Consider the following 7,390-nt stretch of genomic DNA (forward strand, 5'->3'; position numbering starts at 1 on the left):
AATCGTAACCAAGCAATGGGGAAATCCAAGAATCAATCTGATTTACACTACAGCATGCCTCCAAATGCTCAGGAACTGATGGGGTCAATTACCACTGGAATTAGGGGGGAAAGGGGGTGGGGTGAAATGAAGGGCGACTGACCCTCCACCACCCCAGTAAAAGGCTGCTGGACCCTCTGCAGAGGGTAGGACAGTGTCTCAGGAGTGAGAAATGACTGGCTGTTAGGAGGTACCATCCCAACAGGGTCAACAAGTGAGCACAGGTGTTCTAAATACACAGACCTCTGCTCCTCCTCTGCCACTAGGCTCCCAGAAAGTTAGGCCTTCATCCTACAAGCAGACTTGGAAATTCTTCTCTGGGAATCTGACCAGCCCAGAAGAAAAGAGCTAAAGATTCTGACCTCAGAGGTTCTCCAAGTGAAGGAGTCAACCGTGTTATCCTACAGGAGAACTCACAGCCAGCAGGTCTCACTGGGTATTCAGAGCTTCCTATCAGCTTTCTGTTTCTTCTACTTAAATATGAGCAGACAATCAAGGTTTTCCAAATATATGAGAATATTATATGGCATACCACTAAAAAGGAGAGGAAAATTAAAGAGATCTTGAGAGTTAGAAAAATGATAGCTGAAATTAAAAATTCAAAAGTTATAAAGTAAAACTGAAGAATTTTTTTCAGAAAGCAGAGCAAAAAAGGCAAAAATATAAAAAAGTAGGAGAGAAAGGAATAAGTTTAGAGGATAAATCTGGAAGGTTGAAAAAAATCAAAATAATAGGAGTTCCATAAAGCACAAATATAGAAAAAAAAGGAAGAGAAATCATCAAAAAATTAATTCAAGAAATTTTCCCATAATTGAAAAAAAAAATGAGTTTTCATATTGAAAAGGCCTATTGAGCATCTGAAAAAGTGTGTGAAAACAGACATCCAACACAGGCATATCACTGTAAAATTTCAGCACACTGGCTCCAAAGAGAGGACCCTACAAATTTCCCAAGAGGAAAACTAATGAATAAATAAAATAGGATATATTGGGAATCAAAATGGCATTAGACTTCACAGCAGCACCTGGAAACTAAAACACGACTGAATGATGCCTTCACAACTATTCAAACGTCTTCAAAATGATTTCCAATTGAGAATTCTATACTTACCCAAAATACTAAGAAACTAGAATAAAGATGTTTTTACACAAGAATGATCTCAAAACATTGACCTCTCACATACCAACCAGGAAGCTAGAGGACCCTGTGCTCCACCAAAATAAGAGAGTAAACCAAGAATGAGGAAGAAAGAGAAAACAAGAGTGAAATGAAAGGCAACCACGGGATGAAGGGGAAGAAAGATGCATTGACACAGAATCCAGAATGGACAGGCTAGAGGCTGTGGGAGAGACTGGTTCAGGAGAATGAAACGTGAAGAATGCATGCACAGGGACTTCCCTGCCCGTCCAGTGTCTGGGACTCTACGCTTCCACTGCAGGGGTGCAGGCTTGATCCCTGTACTGGAATCACAGGCAATTCTTTCTCTCTTAAGAGGGTTCCTGAGAATTTGAATTCTAACTTCCCTCCTTACATAGCATCATGTCTGTCACTAAGGAAGATAACAGAGACCTGGGACTGAAGGGGGCTGGGCTAGGTAAGGGGGAGGAAAAGGAGCATTCTGGATAACGCATCCCCAGTGACACTTTCTATTTCATCCAGGCTGTCTGATCCTCTCAGTCCACAATGAGGTCAATGATAGAAATTAAGATGAAGTTATAAAAAAAACAATTCCTTGGAAAAAGACATAATATCCCCTTTTTAATGATGGTGATGGCACACAAAACTAATACTGACCTTTTGGTCAGTATTGCTACAGCCGATGTCCTCTGAAGTTTAGTACCAAAGACCAAACTGATAGCTTCACTGTATGTTGTAGCTCAGTCGCCAAGTGGTGTCCAACTCTTCAAGACTCCATAGATTACAGCATGCCAGGCCTCCCTGTCTTCAGATGTATGTTATAATTCATCATCTTTCTCTAGCACGTTTCTTCCAAGATACCACAGTATGTATTTTTATATCTGTTATCTCACATCCCCTCCCATTCTCAACTGATTTACAGGGTACTCTCCCCATTTTTCAGATACCTAGTAAGAAAAATTTTTAGCAAAGTAATAACTTACAGATGCCAAGTAATCATTAGCAAAAGAATGATTAGAATTGAAGTCTCTAAGCCATCTAGCTAGTGGCCAAATCAGATCTGGTTCCACAATAATACAAAGAGTAATAAGAGAAGACTGGAACCGCTGAGAAAGATTGAAGGCAAAAGTAGAAGGGAGTAGCAGAGGATGAGATGGTTAGACAGTGTCACTGACTCAATGGGCATAAATCTGAGCAAACCCTGGGAGACAGTGGAGGGCAGAGGAGCCTGAAGTGCTGCAGTCCATGGAGTCGGACACAACTTGGCAACTGAGCAACAACAAAAATGAAATCACAGAGGGAAGGTTATTCAGTGTACACACCGGGAATTCTGAGAGAAGGAGAAATCTGTCTTTGGGAGGCAGGATTAAAACTAGAAAATACAACAGAGAGAATCTGAAGAGAAAACATGAAAGCCATTTCAAATTTTTATCTCCTAAGTATTTACTGGGATGCTCTCTGACCTCTGCATGTATTAATTCTATAATTTACCAAATTAATAGCCTGTATGACATGAGGCAAGTCAGCCTCTCTCGGTTGCTTTGTCTGTAATTAAAGGAGATTTAGGCCAAAGTTTTTAGAAAACTATGGGGATTTGAAGCAGCTTAGTGTTCTTGCCTGGAGAATCCCAGGGACGGGGAGCCTAGTGGGCTGCTGTCTATGGGGTCACACAGAGTGGGACACGACTGAAGGGACTTAGCAGCAGCAGCAGACATATCTAGCTCATCCTACTGGACACACAAACATCTTCTAAAACATCCCATCCAGCAAATTGTTATTCAACTGTGGCCTGGATAAAAAACAGGGCTAAGGGACTCAGTACCTCCTAGGAATGTCAATTTAAGTTTCAGACTGCTCTTAATTAGGTTTACCATAAATTGATCTAAGAATCTGCTAGATAATTTCCAGCTATTTTTTTAAAATTTTACATCTAAAATTACTATGCAAAATCCTTTCCTCCACATAATAGAATGATAATAACCCCACTGCCACTTTTATCACAATATGAATTAGTGGTAAGGTATAATTAAAATTGACTTCTAGTCTTAACCCCACCACTGTCTATTTGACATTGGCCCGTAATTTGTTATAGCTGGATTTTAATGTCTTCCTTTATAAAATGAAGGACTTAGATTTTGTCAAATGTCTCTTGTAATACTGACAATTCCTTCCTAATTATATTTTTGTCTTTAACTCAGAGGAACATCACTTAGTTTTCACTTACTTTTTAGAGTGAGGTTCTGGGACTTCTTTAATGAATAAATGAATATCCTTTTCTTCTTTTTCTTGTTTTTGTTAACTCTTCTATTATGAACTAAAATCTTATTCTTAGTAAGATGACAAATAATTTTAAATGTTTTGCCTGCCAGCTTCTGATCACACTTTTCTAGTGAAATGTATTTAGTGTTTTGTGGATTAAGCCTGTTCTACTGATGGACAACACAATACCTGTCTTATAGAAGTTACTCAAATATTGTCCCAAGATCTACTTCCCTGGAATCACCCATTGGCTCTGGTTCTGCCCTCTCCAGCAGACCAGACTAGACATGCCCTCCTGATACTTAATCCCTCTGTAACCACTGAAACACAACTAACACTGCCTCTCCCAACCCTCCCCAAAGCTTTGCTTTTCCAAGCTAAAAAGTTCACACTTCTTGGTTTCCTATATCTTTTACTATCTAGGTTCCTATATTCATTCCTGGATGAATTTTAGTTTGTTAATATCCTCTTTAAAATGTGATGCCAAGAACATAACATAAATATATTTCATTATTTTTGCACACACACTGAGCCCAATTCAAGACCAGGAAGTTATTGATTCAATTAAATATGTTTATTGCACGTTTCTCTTAGCACCGGAAAGCATTCTGCTTGCTCTGTGCCTTCATACCTCTTTATCTCTAGTTATCAAATCCATCGATAAAAGCCAGTCCTCCGTCTTTTGAAGTGGTGTCATGGATTTCAATTAATCACTTCTTAGTGCCACTATCAGCTAATACTAGGCTAAGTGACGTATTGTCAATTTCTTGCTTTCTTATGTCATGTGAGTAGAAATATTAGTGAGTCCCTCTCTGAGAAGCTATGAAATGCTGTCCATCAGAAACAACATTGAGAACAAACACCGAACAAATTATTTAGTACATTTAGAATTACAAGTAGGATGACTTGTCCACCAGGGCTATTTTAAGATGGTTTTGACCCTTCAGAACCAGATCTGTGTATATTTCTCTTTAATACATCATAATGAGTGTGGTTTTGTCAGATCTTCACCACCAAGTGAAACTGAGTTGAAGCAAAAGCCTGGGTAATTCAGACAAGATATCTTTTCAGCCTATCGAGGCTTTGATCAGTATTGAAGGCCAAAAACAAAAAGTGCTATCATGTTACATTAAATTGAAACTAAATTGTATCTATCCTCTACCATCATCACTAACTCGCTGTGTATAAAAAAGGGGGGAAAAAAGAAAGAAAAAGGAAAGAAAATCTAGGAGAACTTTGCTATTGAATTGTTTGCACCAATTTCAGGGAATACTGTCTGATGTGGAAATGGTGCCACAGGTTCTGCTGGTGCTGCAGGTCTGAGCTCTTCCCTTCCCAACTAACCCACCCATTGAGGGAAAGCCACAGAGGGAGACCAGGATGAGGCTGAGTGAGCATCTTCTTGTGTGGATGGTCATGAATAAAAGACACAGCTACTTCCTAGCTCCAGGATTCATTCTGCCTCCAGTCAAGCAATGTTGTGCCTATGCTAACAATGTTTCCTACTTATCTGTCTTTTCAAGGCAAAAAAGTCTTTAAAATGTAGCTAATCTGTTACTCTTAGACCCAAAATAAGCCCTGCCATCTTCTTGTGAAGACAAGAGAAGAAAGAAAGACATGCTTGGTGCTTTGGGGTTTGTGTTAACCATCTAATTTTTTTTTAATTTCCCCCTAAACACAGTATTTCTACTCACTTCAAAGATTCTCCCCCAAAATCCCTCTTAGCAGTTGCTCCTCCTGGGATTAGAAGAATTTGAGATTTATTTTCCCTTGTGTAATAGTATCTACTTTCTTTTCCCGGTTACCAAAAACATTCTTATTCACAAATTGCTTTCTTTCTATAACCAAGTTTTCCTTAAAGCATTTGTCAAAAACTTGCTTAACATGGTACCGTCGTTATCTGAACACGGAGAGAGAGAGAGGAGGAATCTGAACCTAGACTTGCATTTGTAGCACATCTACAAGATCTAAATAAATGACAGGGGTGTCCTTACAAAGTGTTAGAAGCAAAATGCCAACCAATGCATCATTATCAGAAGAAAAAGTGTCTGGGGCAAAAGAAGTGATCAAGGAGTCAGAAGACATTTTCTGTCCTGCTTTGGCTCCTAGCTAGTCCTGATTTCATGGGTAAATGCTTCAACCTTACCAAGCCTCATATTTATGAATGGAAAAACAATCCCTTCTTGCCAAGACTCACTGATTGTTAACTGATAAAGAGCATTTGGAAAATCCAGATAGTATATACAATGCTTGTGTTTTTAAAGCAATAGCTTTGCTCCTAAATAATATACTGGATAAAGGTGTCACTCTGACACTTATCTCTGCTTAAGTTAATATTTCCCCAAACAAGCTTACTTAAAAAAAAAGAAGTCTGCTGCTACATTCATAGAATCATAGAACTTAGACCCAGAAGGATCTGTAGGGTTCATCCTCTTACTAGAGAAATAAGGAGCCAAAAATTGTAATTAAATGGAACCCAAGGTCATACAGCTGTAATTCATGTAATTAACGTTAGTCATTAGGACCCAAGAGTCAGGACTGGACATAGTCTCTTTTCCAGGTTTCCTGGGCTCTTTTACCTAAATACACAACCAGAACGAAAGGAAAGGTCGGAAACTGAGGTCGCCCCTGGCACGGGTGCTATATCTGATAAGTGTACTGGGTACGTAGTGTCGTCACACAATTCGTTTAGCACAATTTCAAACTCCTACTATCAAGAGACCGCTGTCCTTTCAGCATTTGAGAGTCAAAAATACCATCTGCAGATACCTTTTTCACGTAGGTGGAACCCGAGACTATTAAACGATTTAAAACAGAAAGATCGGCGTCGGGGAGATGGGAATCTGTTAAGTAAAAGTTATTGGCCCTGCTCAGTCCTGCCGAGGACAGGAAATTGCCCAGGGCTGAGCGGAGGGGGCGTGCGCGCAGGAGGTCGCGGTAACAAACGATTCCCGGAAACTCGTGTTCGGTCCCAGTTTTGCCCGGCGAGCCCTTTATTATCTACAGAGTGCAAACCCGGGAAAAGAATAGACCTCCCAGGGGAAGGAAAGGGGGGCGATGGGCAGGGCCAACCCGATTCCTGCCCCCACCTCAAAAGTCCCCAAACAAGAGAGAGGCACGCCTGGTTAGGGGATGCGCATTCTCCTTTAGGCTGCATCTTGCTAAGATTCCCTAAAATGCAATGAGAACGAGCATTTCCATATAGAACCCGAGAGACACTCAGTTTTAAAATATCAATACCCGGCGGGGTGTGGAAGAGTTGTAGGGCAGGCGCGCAACAAGATCAGGAGCGGGAATTGCTCGATGGGTTTTCTCCGCCCGTTTCTCGCCTCCCAGTACGGGGCCGGGGTCCCCAGAGTGAAGACCGCGGGGGCCTGGGGGACCACAAGCTCAAAAAGGGTTCTGGGTGCAGAACCAAGAGATCTTGAGGAGAACCTTGGAGAGAGAGGAGGGAAGCGCCGCCCTGAAAAGAGGAGGGAGTCGGGGGAGAGTGGGAGGGTGGCGGCGAGCAGCGCGCGAGTCTGTCGCGGAGTGGATGTGAGCGGAACACCCGGTCCCTTACCTGCAGCCCATCGGTCTGCCCAAGGAAGGGCAAAGGGTCCGGTGGAGAGGCCGCAGAGCCTGGACAACGAGCGGGGAAAGGTGGCTGAGGGCGAGGGCCGAGGGGTCCGCAGTCGCGGCAGGGAAGAGGTTCCCGCACCAAATTAGGGCGCCGAGAGCCCAGGCTCCCGTGGGCGCTGCCGAAGGCACGGGACGCGCGGACGAGCGAAGCAGGCGCACTCTCGCCCCGGCGGCCCGGGCTCTGGCGGGCGGGTGGGCGGGGGAAGGGGGCGGGAGGCCGGGCGCACCGGCCCGCACGGGTTGGAGGGTTAACAGGTGTGCAGCGTTTGTGTTCCCGAAGCCGATCTCCCAGGCCCGCCCCGCCGCGTCCTCCCGGCCTCTCCAGCCCCGCGAC

Source organism: Oryx dammah, unplaced genomic scaffold, assembly GCF_014754425.2.
Source record: "Oryx dammah isolate SB20612 unplaced genomic scaffold, SCBI_Odam_1.1 HiC_scaffold_17, whole genome shotgun sequence".
Taxonomy (NCBI): domain Eukaryota; kingdom Metazoa; phylum Chordata; class Mammalia; order Artiodactyla; family Bovidae; genus Oryx; species Oryx dammah.